The sequence below is a fragment of the Heliconius melpomene genome, chromosome 20 (assembly GCF_056956725.1).
Source record: "Heliconius melpomene rosina isolate 202511_hmr_F chromosome 20, ASM5695672v1, whole genome shotgun sequence".
Classification (NCBI taxonomy): domain Eukaryota; kingdom Metazoa; phylum Arthropoda; class Insecta; order Lepidoptera; family Nymphalidae; genus Heliconius; species Heliconius melpomene.
Window position 1 is genome coordinate 3,778,326 of NC_140408.1, and position 17,088 is coordinate 3,795,413.

The following is a 17,088-nucleotide window of genomic DNA, read 5'->3' on the forward strand; positions in this document are numbered from 1 at the left end:
CGTTAAATATTTACATTCATAACGAGGTTGGGTCGTCAGCAAAATAAATATTTTACCTACGATATTAAACAAAAGATATTGTAGTCATCTTAAGAGATAATAATTACCGAGCTCGAAGATATTATCTGTTTTCGTATAGAAAATAATTTTATGTTGTTTTAATTTAAACTTACAAGAGAAAATTGTTTAATAAGACCAGAGAAGCTTGTAATAAATTTTTAATAAAACAGCTATACGATGTTTGAAAGAAAGCCAATATCTTGAATTAACTGTGTAATTGTCAATTATATTTAGTCTTTTTATATTTATATTGTATAGTAAGGCTATCCCTTTTTTTTTCAGTCAATTTTCTTCGTGTTTTTTCCATACAAGGTGACATTGGCGTGATGGTTGTGCTCAACTGGTATGCACGAAACACCACAGATGAAAAAATAATCGAAGGTTTTATTTTCTTAAATATCTTAGGTATTTAACTAAAACAGTGCCATTAATTCAGTTTTTTATTTTACCTTTTTCCGTTCTAAAATCACTTAGGATTATAAATACATTAATATTTCTTAAAAAATTTTTTCATAGGCCAGTCGTGGCACAGGTGTGACTGTAAACGCAACTGGTCGTGGGTTCGATTCTCACTCAAAAAAATGAAAAGTGAAATAGAAATTTATTTATTTCTACTTTCACTTCTTCGCTCTGGTGTCAAGGTAAAGCGCGGTGTTGAGTACCGCCACTCAACACGCAATGCCTCCAGAAATTGGCAGAAAGTGGAGAACGGAGTGACTTGAAAAAATCAGAAATGTGACACAGATTCTTATTATGGTATAAACATTTTAAACATAAATAAATAAAACGTTTCTAGTCAGTCGCTTACTGAAGATGCTCGAATACCGTAACGGTATACATATTTAATGAGATTCATTCACGTTTAGACCCAACTTGCAGGCGTTTCCATTGTATAGATAACAACTATGACTTAATTACGTAGGAACATCCAAATACATATTATACTTGCCAAGCCGTACGTGCTTACCGGCTTATTCATCGTCACGTACATGAAAGGTATTGAAAATACACACGAGTCAAGCAAATTGATGAAATTAGCTGAAAGTTATCAAAGTTCATGAGAACTTGAATGAAAGGAAATGGTAATGTAGAATTAAGATTGATTTCTGCGATAAAATGTACCCATAGGTAAGTAATTATCAAAGGCTATGGCGCAAAAGGTCAGCGTGTGAAGCGACGGTTATAGGTTCCATTTCCTCTACAGAGAATTAAGTTTATTATAATTATTGTGATCTAGCAAGAAGACAAAGCGCGGCGTTAAGTTCTGAGTTCGAGGTCGATTTATTCAATTCGCAACGTCTCGAAAATAACAACACTAGGTTCCATCTGTCCACCCTACCGTACCTATGCCAGCACCAGCGCACAGCTAAAAAACTATCCTCGTACATTTTCCATAATGAATATTCAGTCCAATTAGAATCCTATGACCTAACATCACTCTGCACTCTATATAGCTCTAAACTTTAAAAATGGAAAAAAGTTTTACCGGTTTTCTTGATTGTGCCATATGAAAAGTATTAGTTTTGTATATAGTTTTATAATAATCTCTATATGCTTTATTATTAAAAATATTGAAATGTCGTTTTTATACTTGTAATTAAGTAAATAATTATCAAAATTAACATGCAAGTATTGATGTTTTACACTGTTTCCTGCACACTGCTGGATAGCCAGAGTTAACCTAGTGGTAAGACACTATTTTTCAGCGAATTCTAGGAGCATTGCGTGTCCAGTGATGAAACTCAACGCCGTTTTTCCCTTCGATACCAGAACAAAGTTTCAAACAATAATTATTTCATTTCCTCGAGCAGGAATCGAATTCACAACATGTCGCATTTATATTATGTAATCCCGTTTAATTTAAAGTTAAGCTTTAAGTAAACAATGAGGATGATTAAAGTGGCATTTGCGGTGCTCATGTTGTCAGGATTCAAGATTTATATCACAATTTAACGATACCGTCAACTTTAACATTTACATACAAATATATGTATAACATGTAATTGTAAGTTTTTTTGGGTAACATATTTTGCTTATATCTAAGTTATCTGCTTATGCTTAGTTATATTTAAGTAATTAATGGTATATAATATGTTTCTTTTTTATTATTTTTCATTAGGAAGAAAAAAAATCTAATACTATGCTTATAGCCGTCGGTAATGTCACCCGCATAATCCCACATATTATAATAGGAATAAATATTAAAAGTTCGTGTAACCTTTTCTAGTTTCATCATTATACTTTTATAGTTTTTCATAAAAAACGTTAATTAATATTCTTTCAAAGGAGCTAGAGTCTAGTTTTTAAAGGGAAAATGGGAGCATCTTATATTAAAAACTAATTAAGTCGAGGTTAAAAGATAACAACACAAAATAACAATTCTTTTATATAATAGTAAATTATTATTATGGTTATAAAATGAAAAACGAATAAGAATTTTAATATATGTTGTAGAGGGTGTTATGACGCGTTTAGAGTAAATAACGAATCTGAATTCAACATATATATGTTATACATTAAGAAATATTATTCTTATGATACATTTTAAAATAAATAAGTAACAAAATTTTTAAATAAAAATTTAAGTAAATATATTTTTAAATAGAATATTCAATTAAAAAAGAGACTCGTAGCGCTTGGTGCTCAGTTCTCTCTGGCACACCTATAAAGCCTGAGGCTAAAAAAATAAACAAATGTGGAAAAATGCTATTTTATTAATCAATATACATATTATTTATATAATACTAGCGGCCCGCTCGCGGCTTCGCCTGCGGGAACTACGTTATTATTAATTTCTGTCTCCATGAGTGACGTCCATGCGAAATTTGAGACTCCTAGCATTTGCAGTAACGAAGTTTCATACAAACTTTCAACCCCAAAAACAACCCCTTAGGAGTCGAATATTGCAAATTCCCGTCTTAGCGAGCACCTACGTCCTATAAGTAACTCCTATGCAAAATTTGAGATTCCTAGCACATGTAGTTTCTGAGATTTCGTGATGAGTGGGTGACCTTTCGATTTTATATATATAGATTAACAATAAACATTACAGATACTGTAGTTGCTAGTGACACGGCCGATTTAACCAATTCCACTAATTAGATTTTCATATTTAACTTTAACTTTATCGAAAATGTTAACTCGGTTAATATCAAAATATTTTCCATAACCTATATTTATGTTATTCGAGAATATAATTCCCACGAATAATAAGTTATTTTTGGTTGTTTACGCAATTGATATTAAATAAATATTTTATCAGTAATGAATACAAAGGTAAAATTAAAATAACATTAAAAACATTCCTATAATGAAGAAAGATGGACGACATGTATTACAAACTTATATTAGTTTAAGCTGTCAAAGAACTAGACTAGAATTAGATATCGTTGTTTCTAGTACATCCAGGTTTTACCACTCTCTTGGGTGTCGTGCCCTAGAAGCCCTGCCAATTAGGATAAGAGCTTGACATCCTCTAGTTTAGTATTCTGAAATCGTGCTTAACAGTAATTAGGATGAAAGTTAAGTTCGATCCGTTTGTTATAAGCTAGTCTAAGAACGGCTTACAAATAAACTTTTCTACATCCATACCCATATTATAAATTTGAAAATAACTCTGTCTGTCTGTCTTTTACGCAATCAGGACCAAACCGCTAATTTAATTGTGATAAAATACTCATATAGAGATACTTGAGGGTCTTGGAATGAACATAGGATACTTTTTTTCTCATATTTGTAATATTATCGATATATACCAATATATTAAAATACTTATTAATTTGACATGCAATTTATTCTGCCGTGTTAATAACAACCGTCGCTATGCGACCGTTGCAAAGCAACGATTTGCAAAGTTTGTTGTTAGAAAACGTCACCCAAAATGAGCTTGCTTAACGCATCTCTCTATTGAAAACTGAAAATAATTTCATAAATATATTTAATAAATATTCGTATAGTTCAAACGGGCGTAGCCGCGTTCGGGTCCACTAGTTAATAAATACGTTTATTAGTTCAGCATCTACAGATTCGATTTGAAAAATACTTTTCTATAGTCGTATAGTCTATTTATCAAGGAATACTATATTACATTAGCCATTGTGCCTGATGTCAGAGTTACCTTCCGCAAACAGGATATGTCATACACAATGAGAAGTTATTTCCGTTTAACCACGCGGGTGAGGCTGCGGGTTAAACCTAGTTGCATATAAAATAAATGCATATTTTTATCACATTTTGTCATCTTATGCATAGAAATTCAATATTCTTTAAATAGTTTCATTTAATTTTGTAATTTAATTTTTTTTTGTCTCCGTCCTTTCCTTGAAAACTTGTAAATAACTTTATTAATACGTGTCTAATATAAAACGTAGACTTATTATATAAAATTCTTGCAATTACGACCTCTTGTTATTGGTATCGTACAAAACACTCCGGGCGGTAGACGTATTTAGAGGGGTGACAAGAAAAAATGCTTTAATAAAATGATATTTCATGTATTACTTTAGATGGATTAGACTTGCCTTCGGGGACATATAATTCAGTTTTAAATGTTTTCTTTGAAATCCATCTTAATAAATGACTGTATATAAAATGAAAAAATCTTAGATGACTTTATTCCTGACTGCTATGAAAGAGTTATGTTTTTCGCGCATATGTATAAATGTATGTAAGTATGTAATATTCTTTATTACCTCATATCTACAAAACCGCTGAATGGTTTTACATAATTGAGGATAGAATAGAATCATATAATCTAACGATTAGATTCGTCTTAGCAGCCCAAGTGTTCTAAGAAAGGTGATTACAAATCACACATGTTCATCAGATCAGATCAGTTTCACGCTGTATCTCGCACATAGCAGGGTAGGCAGAGGGGACCTAGTGTTAAGACACTCCGTCCCCACTTTCTGTCGAATTCTGGAGGCATTGCGTGTTGAGTCACAGAACTCAACGCCGCGCTTTACGTCGACACCAGAGCGATGGAATAGAATAAATTGAAATAAATATTTCGTCTCCTCGGATATCGAACCCACAACCAGTCGATCTGCCTCTTACAGACAGTCTTTCATAACTTAATTTATTTAAGTTATATTTATTTTAGCTCAGCTTAAGTTTTGGTTGTATTGCCATTAATTTCAGCAACTGTAGTAAAACGTCGCGTCGCGTCGGTCAAAGGGTAACTCGGCGTAAATAATTGGAGCTGCCCCGCCTTCACGCCCACGTCAGTTGCCACACGCTTAAATGTCAGGCGAGGATTGTAGGCTCTGATTAATGATCATTTTTAAACTACAAATTTGAGGACACAAATATGACATAGGGAACCTATGACAGAGGGAACCTATGAAAGCACGTTTAAGACACTCAGCTCCTTTACTTTTCACCGAATTGTCAAGGCATTGCGTGCTGCGCTTTGCCTTAGTATCAGAAAGAAATGAAAATATTAATAAATATTAATTCATTTCACCGTATGGAAATCGAACCTGCAACCGTCGCGTTTACAGTTTCATGCTTGTGCAACTGCACCACGACGACCTCAGATTTAAATTATAATTTAATAAGTTTTTTTTTCTCCTTTATTCTTTGGCTGCTACTGTAAAAGCTTGACATGTCACATTTAATTCTATGCGACGACTCCATTAAAAAGTTTTCTACATTTTCTATAGGTACACTACGCTTTTCCGAGGGTAACTCAATTTTTGCAGTATCTATTTGCAAAAAGAACCTAGTATTGAGTCACTCTGTTTTATGCTTAGTTCAGTTAAGTTATTTAACTCTAACTGTTCCATACTTAATGTATTTTAAAATTGAGCATCAAAAGAACACTTACGAAATATGTGACACTATTGTGGCGCAGTAGAACATATGTCATTGTCATTTTTCATAATATGAAAAAAAATATGAAAGTTCAGCTAAAAATGTTAATTTTAAAATTATTTTATTTTCATTAAAAATAGTTGAAGATTATACAAATACGTAGCAATAATTATTTTAGGCAATACATGCTCGTAGAAAGTTGCTTTAATTAGAAAATCACATTTTATATTAGCTTCGCCATCAATAATGTAGTCAAAGAGCGAGTGTATTAGCAGTGTGTTTAATAGATAGTAGACTGACGTTGTTTGCTAAAGCTACACCGGCTCTTCAAATAGCGTGCCGCAAAAACGACAGGACGGGACGTGTCACGTGCAAGCGACAGAGCTTCCCAAATTGCACGTGAAATTTTAATTGTTTACAGTTTTAGAGACCAGTCGTGGAGCAGGGGCACCAAGTGTGATTGTAAACGCGGTTGGTTGTGGGTTCGATCCCCAGTCATGAAAATGAAATATTAATATAAATTGATATTTTCATATCTTTACTCAGGTGTCGAGGCAAAGAGCGGTGCTGATGTTCGCCACTCAACACGCAATGCCTCTAGAATTCAGCTGAAAGTTAAAGAATGTTTTAACACTAAGTTCCCTCTGCCTACTGCTGCGTGCGAGATACAGCGTGAAGCTGATTAATTTTATTTTATTTTATTTTCTCAAGTGTGGATCGAACCCATGACCTGACGACCTGGTTGCAATCACCTGCGGTATGTCTGGCCTCATTACACATATCTAACCACATTAATAATGATACATTTTGTACGTGTCATATATTTAACCACGTTAGTCTATAATAGCTTTTATATGTATTATGTATTAAATATAAGTAAAAATATATGTTTATTTTTTGTAAAAATTATGTTATTTAAGTTATTCTTTCATATAATTCTCATAATGGTAAAACTTAAGTCTGCCTAAAGCTTATGCAGCATTATATTTCTCACTCAACACAATATCTCTAACTGTATGGAAAGTAACCAAAGATTTACCTATTAACTATAATACACTTATTAATGTTTTTTTGTTATTTAATAGTCTTAATCTATATATAATTATACTTTTTCAAGTTTCATTATCACAAACGTCTAAATTTGCAAGACACGTCGAAATAACAAAGAATCGTAAATCATTTTCGTCGAGCTATTCCCGCACTCCGTACACCAAATTGTGCAAATTACGTAGAGCTACGTGGCAGTTGACGAACGATGACTATAAAAGGAAAAGGTGGAAGATAATAATGCCCATTTATCGTTGGTATCTTTAACGAGAATAGAAACTGAAAAGAAAAACATAATATTTAATTATTGCCATAATATCCTATATGTCTTCATTCTCCAAGTATATTCATGTAATCTAATAAAAAAATACGTTAATTTTCACTAATAATAAATACTTTAAATAACTTTAAACATAAAGTTAATAAAAATGTTAAATTATATAAAGATTTTTTTTATCTGTTTTAACAACACTTTCTGTATGTTCAGGCTCTGTTTACTTTTGTAATTGTTTGACCCAGTACTTTACTCACACGTGTACATTTCTAAACAAAGTACTTGCTACAATAATTTTATTCTTCGAATTGTTCTAATGCTTAAGTCTTATATGGTCAAAATGGAAATATTTATTTTTTAACCCTAAACGTTTTATACAATTTGCATATTTTTTAGATGTTAATGTTTTTTATTTACTGTTAATATATTAAATATATTTTTACACATTTTAATTTTCAGTAAAGCATAAATAAATAGATTATTAAAAAAAATCATTTTTTCAATCATGATGTTTTAATTAAATCATTCATGTTTGTTTAACATGCTATTTCCTTTTAGCTTCACACTGTATCGTATATAGCAGGGTGGACAGAGGAAATCTAGTGTTAAAACACTCATTTCATAATTAAATTCCTAGAGCAGGAAACGAGCCCAGAAGCGTGAGGTTACGTCAGTTTTGTGCCCCTGTGCCATGACGGCCTTGAAAATAGTAATTTAAATGCTAGCTGATGTGTGCGTAACTATGCACATTGACATTTAATTATACATCTACAATCTATATATACATACCTGAAAATATCCGGTTTCATTTCACAGAAACTGCGAAAAATCCTCAAAAGCTTTGTCTTTTTTACCAACCTTAATGTAGATTTTTTTGAAAATGATTTGTTCCTTCTTTGAAGCCTCTGAATTACGACAGTAAGTATTGAATAAGGACGACTTTGACAAAAAAATGTAACAATGAGAGTTCTGGAACCTCAATGTGCTCTTCATAATAATGAAAACAAAAACTTTTAAAATCAAAAAGAAGCTTTCAGATACTAAAACTTATTATTATTTCTATTTTTCTTAAATACATAAATTGTATCATTATATTGTATATGTAAAATCTATAAAACGTTATATAAATATATATTTTTCTATATATATGTACTATATTTAAAGTTAATTCTAAACTAACATAGTAGCAACAGTGCCTTGTATCCGTTGGCTACATGAACTTCGTTACACAAATTTGCGCAACGTCCGCACTGCAACTGGTGCAGACAACTCGATTGAGGAACTTGTCCAGCGACCCCCTGATATGTAGGATATCCGTATAGGATATTTATTTATAACTGTACCTTTGTATGACATATGTAAATAAAAATAAAATTATTTATATGTTAGTACGTGCCTACGTACAAAGTAAGCACGTCTAATAAAAATACTATATTATACTACAATAATATTTAAACGAAGATCATAGATTGCATTTGTTTTATTAGTTGCACCATGTATCCCGCACACAGCCGGATAAGCAGAGGGTACCAAATTCTGGAAGTATTGCTTGTTGCAGTTTTTATTTTGCACTCTACACCGAAAAAATAAAAATATTAAATATTTCAAGTCCTCTAGTACGAATCGAACCCACAAACTATCGCCTTTACAATCACGCTTCTGCCACTGCGCTAAGAGTGGCCTCTATAGCAGGAATTATGTTATTATTTTTGCTTCTCCTGATCATAGTGACGTAAACAAAGAAATGCAAGTATTTTACCTATATATTTTGTTACCATAGCATTGGCATCATTTAGAGGCATTACGTGCCAATATACAATGAAACATTAAACTACCCTTTGTTTATCCAAAACAGGGTTGATTAATATAAATATTTCCTCTAGTTGGAGTCAAGCTCACGACTGTATTCAGTGAAGTCCTTGCAAACTGAGAAATGCTGTTGTCACAAAGAACACAAAGAAGGTTTTAATTAAAGTTACTAAGTAAAAAACTTAAGTTGTACTTTATAAAAATTTCTGTACAATTCTAAATGTAGAAAACTATTTTTTTTTTATCTTTACGCACTTCTTGCCTTTTATAGTCAATTGACATATTATTCACAATCGTATAAAGAAGTATTTCTGTTATTCAAGAAACGTAAAGTCACAATCTCTGATCGAATATTTGTTCAGAGTGTGCGGAAATTCTCAACGAGTATTAGAAAAGTTATTTTTAATTAAGCTTTCTCGTCTACTTCATTTAAGTTTCGATTGCGGCTGTCACTCCATTGAAATGTCCTTTTCCCTTTCAAAATTTACAGAAGTTATTTACAAAATAAAATATTTCGTTATTGATTTTGTATATTGTGCCTATATATATTTTTATTTGTAAACTTTACTATTTTATACTATAAAGAATATACCAGAATTAGCGTAATAATAGTGGGTTCAAATCTCGCTATGTATTTATGTTAGTAATATATATAGAGATTTATATTCCATTCGTTCCTGATTAGCAAAAAGTACGACGAATAAATAGTTGGAAAGTCAAGAAGGAAAAACATTAATTATAATGATATGGTAATGGCAATCTCTCTTAGTACACACCAAAATGCAGATAATGCCTACAAGTAGCAGGGTAAGTAGAGGGAGTCTAGTGTTAAGACACTCCTTTCCACGTATTCCATCAAATTCTGAAGGGATTGGGTGTTGAATGGCGGAACTCAACGCCACGCTTTTCCTTAACACCAGACGAAGTGATGAAAATATTTAATTTTTTATTTGCTCGAGCGGGAATCGAACCCAGAACGTGAACATTTTATCACATGAATAGTAATAAAAATGTGAAATTCCTAATAAGAATTATTTGCACTTGGGATTACTTTGATTAGAAGACGCGAGGAAAAGATTCATAAATATTCATCATCTTTCTAAATTCTAAGGCGACTTTGTTATTAAATTACTTGTTTGATTTGGAGACTCTTTAATTTTCTTATACTCTTTTAAATTCGTAGTAAATTGTTTTATTTAATACATTTTCTTCAGAATAATGAGGAATAATAACGCAATATAGTTTGAGAATAAAATTTTATTCTCATATTTGTAAACGTGATGGTTATGGATTAGTTTTCCATTAAGAGAAATTAATTATTTTCACTATCCCACTCCGGTAAGTCTTAAGCCGGGCGGAAAGGAAAGAACGGAAGATCTTGACACGAGGGTCTCTCTGCCTACCATAGGATATGTGAGAAAAAATGAGAAATTGTAACTATATGATAAAGGATATGTGTAGATGAAACTTAAACGTCGCAACATACAGTAGAGATCAGTCACATATTATTCAATTTGTATTAACTTTTTGTAATAAGTAACTTAATAAAAAAATGTCTAAGATTTTTTTTTTCATAAAATAGGTATAATGAATGAAGACATCCCGTCATATCTCCGTTCTACAACAGAAAAGGCGTGATTAATGACTTTTTAATGCTGGACGCGTCCGTGGAAATAATATAAAAGTTTCACTTGACATTCTCGATAGCCGAAGAGTTAATTAATATAAACTAAGTATAATTCATCGATAATATTTAAAGTTATCGGCATGTTATTTTAATAAATATACATATTGGTGAGTACCAATACTTACCTTTTTTAATTACTTATGGTTTAAAAGTATATAGGTAGGTTTTATATTAATCGATCATATAAATTTGTTTCTTTTTTATTTAAAACATTCTTCAATTTATTGGATGTTCGTCCGTAAGACCCTCGTCAAAATGTATAATGAATAGGATTCAGTAAAATAAATTAAAGGAGCCCGATCTGTTGCCTCGTAGGCATTGAGAGTTACTGTACTGATTCCGGTTAATTACTTTACATTATTAGAAATTAGATACTTATATATTTTACTATACAGTATTAGAAATTAGATACTTAAAATCTATTAAGTTTGATATTTTATATAATATTTTTATTTATCTATTGTTTCATCTTTTCACATTTTTCGAATTCAATTATATCAATAAGCAGAAATGAATTGAAATATTACTTTGTATATATGAAGATCGAAGAAAGAAAAGAAATTGTAAATAAATTAATAAAAATTAATTGTAAAAAGAGAGGAAATCCTGAGAGGAAATCTAACCTAGAATCTTCGAAAGACATTTTTCAAGATGAATCTTGTATAATATTTATTAGCATAATTAAGCTTAATATAACTTAATCAAACGTTTCAAAGTTTTAAACAATTCATCCTGTAGGAAATTCTCTTGAAATCGCAATTACGCCAGAGAAGATTGTTAGAGTGAAGTCCACTCCGACTTAAGGCGAATAATATTCACAAGTGGTGCGTTTTGGGTTCGCCTGGAAACGTTTAGTCGAGGCTACTTTATTTAAAATAGCTATTTTGCATATTATTTAATTTATATATCTATCTCTTTCCTTTTCGTATAATATCAATGATTAAATGTATTCTACGGCTTACTTATACGATTTTTTAGCTTCATTATATTTCCCGCACATAGTATTTTAAATACATAAATTCGTAGGCAGTGCTTTAATGAATACGTATAATAATAACTTATTATATAGAGATCTTCGTGGCGCAGCGGCAGAAGGGTGTGACTATAACGCTGCGGTTGCTGGTTCGATTCCCAATCGAGGAAATGAAATATTCATTTACGTTCATATTTCCATTTCTTCGCTCTAGTGTCGAGGCAAAGCTCGGTGTTGAGTTCTGCCACTCACCACGAAAATACTTTAAAATTGACACTCACAATTACTTGTTACAGTTTATTTTTATTATACCTACAGAGTGCTGATGTCAAGAATTCTATAAAAGTGGGCCTCAATCAAGATTGGGAACTCCTTATCTGAAACAAAATCAAATAGGTAAAATATAAAAGTTATATCTTACATAGTATAACAATATAAAATATTTATGCCACAAACGAACTGAATGCGACAAGGAAAAGCGCTCGCGTGAAACGACTTATCATGTAGGTACTCGTAGGTATTGAAGTTTTGTTAAAACCTCACTTCAGTACGAAACTCTTTGACGCCTGAGACTGCTTGCATTAAACAAGTTCGCCTCCTCGAAAGATAATGTTTATATCTCATCTTAAAACAAGTTAGGACAAGTTTCTCTGGGAACCTCCTGGAACCTTACATTCACACATTTTGAAAGTAACAAAGCAGATGTGTATCGTAAATTTATGCTTGAATAGCTTTATAAAATAAAATAACATTACAAAAATTTTGGGATGAAATGTGACATTATGAAATATCGTATAAATGTAATCAAAGACCCTTAGAGTGAATGGCTTTAGGAAGGAAGCGTGATATCAACCCAGCCTCTTATTGATGACATTCTGATAAATTACCCCATAATTCACTCTTCTTATATTTTCTTAGAGGCCAGTCGTGGCGTAGAGGCACAAGTGTGCGACTGTAAACGCGACTGGTTGTGGGTTTGATGCCCAATCGAGGAAATGAAATATTTATACAAGTTCTATATCTATATTTTCTTTTCTTTGCTTTGAGTGCCAAAACTCAACACGCAATGCCGACAGAATCCGGTGGAAAATGAGAAACAATGTGTCTCAACACTAGGTTTTTCCTGCTGATCCTTATGTGTGCGGGATACAGCGTGAAGCTGATTTAAGTTTTTGATTTATTGTATTTTTTTTGAAACGTCGAGGGTCTACGCGGGACAGTTCGCTTTGGTGCGGTAACTTACTTAATTTATTACCTTAATCCCAGTACGACCTTTAGCGTTTAAAGGTTAATAGCATCGTTAAAATATCCTTTTTCTCATTGATATTCCATTCAGTTATGTCTGAAACATGTTGATCTCTTTTTCTGAGAATATATGTGATGTAAAATTTATACATATTCATGTATACGTGGTAGGTTACGGATCAATCGTTTTAGTTGCCTTGCAAACCTATAATAACCTGTAAATATAATAAAATTGTAAATTAGCGAAGTCTGTATATATTTATTTATAGTTACTAAGCTTACTTAATTAATATTATAAATGTAAAAGGTTAGATGCTTGTTTCACTTATTTTTTCAACGCAAAAACTCCACAAAAAAAAGTTTACAGTAATATACTTTATACATCAGAATAACACATGGCTATGTGTTTAAAATTTAAATAAAGATTTTTTTATATTTTGGTTATTATATAAAAATAAGCGGGCGAAGCCGTATTTGGGTCGCTAGTCAAATATAAAGAAAGAATATTTTTTCTTAATGTACGTACCTCAGTATAAAAAGTATTGGCTTTATAAAGTTTGCGCGCATTAGTTCTCTAGCACGAAAACAAAATTGAACTAGCATAAGAAGGTTCATAAATTACAACAACGCTAACGAAGTTGCATGAGGCAACTAGTTAAAATTTAAATAATTTGAAATATTATTTACATCCTGATAATAATACAAACATACTATATTACATGAATTCTGTTATCAAATCAGATTTGTAACTTAACAGCTGGCGTATTGGTAATTTTAGGAAAATCCGAGCCACATTTTATTGTTCTTATATCTCAAATATCCGTTCGAAATGGCCAATTTATTCATGTGAATGCGTAGATTTCTTCTAGTTTCTGCAGATTAGGGTTTCTAAATCTTCAAAATTCTTTATTTGCCTATATCCTGCACATAGTAAGGTAGATAGAGAAGACTTAGTGTTCAGACATTTCATTATCCATTAAAACTCTCCGTTTCGGGAATTGCGTCATGAGTGTATTATATAATTATCTATGTTGTACATTTTGAGTTTGTTAACAAAATATTTTTTTTATTTAAAAAAAATACAGTTTCCCAAATATTTCTTTTAAAAATCATTTAATCCAATTGAAGTAAGCAAGTAATTGTTATTTAAAATAAAATTAGTAAATTTACATATAGAATGGTGGACTACAAAGGTGTTATTAAAGGAGACGGATAGAAAATTTAAATTGAAGAAAACGAAAAGAAATCCATCACATTAGATTACTTAATATTCAACGAATCTACTGGTCGATATGTAAAAAGATTTTATCGTAATTATGCAATGCGACACAGAAAACCTTTTTATCTGGATTGCGTATAATTCAATTCTAAGGGGGCAATAATAATAAATTATTCAGTGGAACTCTCTATAGCCACGCGCTGTAATCGGGACCTGCGTACATACATATTTATTACCTTTAATCTTCCCAACATTTTTGCTATCTTTTTAAGACTTGGAAACAAATTTAAATTAAGCCGCGCAAATGAATTATTATTATATTTTGACAAGCCTACATACAACCACGACGACACGACTTTTCTCGTCATGGCATCTATAATTATGAAAAAAAACTTTTAAGCATTTTTCTTAATTATTTAGGTCATTCAAACTAAATCGAAGTTTTTTTGAATATACATATTCTTTATTTAAATGTATATTCTGAGTATTTGTTAATAGAAATGCTGCAGTCGCTCAGATTTCCCGCGAGTAATCTCCCAAATACAAATAGTAGTTTCAATAGATGTCAAAGAACGTATAAAGTATATTATATGTATAGTATTACATAATGTCACCCGACGGGGACCCGAGGGAATAAAAACATTTATTCCTCCGAGTGGGAACCCACAACTCTTACAGGCACATGTTGCGCCACTGGGCCACGACGGCCTCACAAAACCACTTATACTGGTCTGCATCTTAAAGATGTCCTTTTTAAATTCTTTTACGTTTAAGTATTTAACGATTTTCTAACTTAATTATTTTTTAACCTTATACGGGTGCATATAAGGAACATAGTAATGTTAAACTATATATTGTAGAAGTGGTAAAACTTTTACACGTTAATTTATCAACTCGAGTTCAAACTGTTCCGCGAAGCTTCTAATTAAACTTTCTATTTCCGGTCTTAGTTAGCTTGACTGAACGCAAAATTCACTCTACTCATTTATTTAGTAAATCCTTTATTAATGGCCCTAGAACGGCACGTTATTTGTAAAGTAGTAAATAGTAAAATATGACAAATTTTGAAATATCTACCGAATCACTAAAAATCGGCTAACATACTCGTACATGGGGGGGTGAAATGGATAGGTTAGATCCTCTTCCTGTAGAAAACCGTTGATCCGTCGTTACACCTCTATATATTATTTTAGATTATACTTTTAATATTCGTTTTATATGTTTTTCTACACCTACATATATAGTTGCACAAGAAGTACATAGTAAGTATACAAACAGATATGCAAAAACAACCTTAAGATTTATATAAATACTGCAAACTAAAATATGTACAACAAAGACAGCAAAAATACGAGAATACATTCAGAGAAACATTCTCTTGCAACGTTTAACTAAAGTAGTGAACTAGCTTTATCAACGTTACTGGACTAAAACATTCACATAAATTTAGTTCCCATGTACATATATGCACGCATTAACGGCATCCGAATGTTTGGTAGAATTGAAAGAGGGGGAGAGAAAGCACATAAATCTTTACATATAAGACAACAGCGTACTGACTGTAACATATTGGCGTCGTCGAAAATACGATAACTCCTTTATATTATTTGTTTTGTATAGAATAAGGAAATAGACTAAATACTATGTTTATTTTTGACGACTTAAAGCTTAGTAGAATGTTCTGTGTCATTTTCATATATGACATAAAAAATCTTACATAATCATGTACATATATTATTAGATTGATTAATATAATTCATTAAAAAACTAAATTTTTAATTTATATTTTACTTATATGGATATAAAAAATAAAATTTTCTATTTTCCTAATTCTAAAAAAAATAAAATCATACACCTTTTATGTTAGTAATTAATAAAACTTGAAAATTTAATTAAATAAAAGCACAATTAATAAAAAAAAACCAGAAATGTCAATAAAATCAGAAATCTTTTATGTACGAATAAAATAATACTAAAAACATGCTTTTGCTACAAAATATTGGATACTCAGCTTAGTTGCTTATTAAAAATGAATAAAATAATTTACATAATGGAAATGTCAGTAAGTTGTTTACCAACATAACTGAACAAGATTGAGTGTTTTGAACTGTGAGTTTCACATTTCAAATGGATAGTTGAAAAATGTAGTGAATGAATGAATAAATTTATTTACATCGATTTCCAATTTATTATATGAAACCCCTTAAACATAAATTTTACCATTTATATAAAGTTAAGAATCATTAAAAATAAATGGAATTTATAGTAAAAATTAATGGGAACGGCACTCGTAGCTTAAAGTTAATTAGTGTCACTTAAATCGCTCGTTGAGTGACTTTTACTGCCGTGCTAGTTCGTATATTCATAATTAAAATAAAACATATAATTAAAATTTTATATCAAAATATTTCATGATTTTTAAAGATCGTATCAATTAATATGTGTAAAGAACGTAATAACTAATTGGAATAAGCACCAAAGCGTGGTTTGGCCCTCCGCCCAGGGTGCCGGAGAAAGATAGCGCTACAGGCGCAAAGCTGGAGAAATTACCCGCAATTAATACTTAAGTTCTCCAGACAAAAATGACTTTGACTATTTGATAAATTTGATAAATCTCATAGTCACCGGTTTCGCTTCATTTGAATAGCTTTATTAATATTAAAAATCTTGGTTCTTTTCGACCTTACTAACTCTGTGGTGATTTCCAATGAAAGTTTATGCTAAACTCTAAGCTAGAAATAGATGGTTGTACGTTGTGTTGTCAATTTTTAAGTCTGCATTTCTTGCCTCTGGTTTATTTCTGCCTTAGCTTAAAAATTTGTCGTAAAGATTGCAATTTATAAATAAAAATAGATTATATTCTTTTAATTTATGTTTATGAGTAATTAATACTGCAGCGTATTTCTACATATGTATCAAAAATTATTTGATTTTCTTAAATTTAAAAAAGATATTGATAT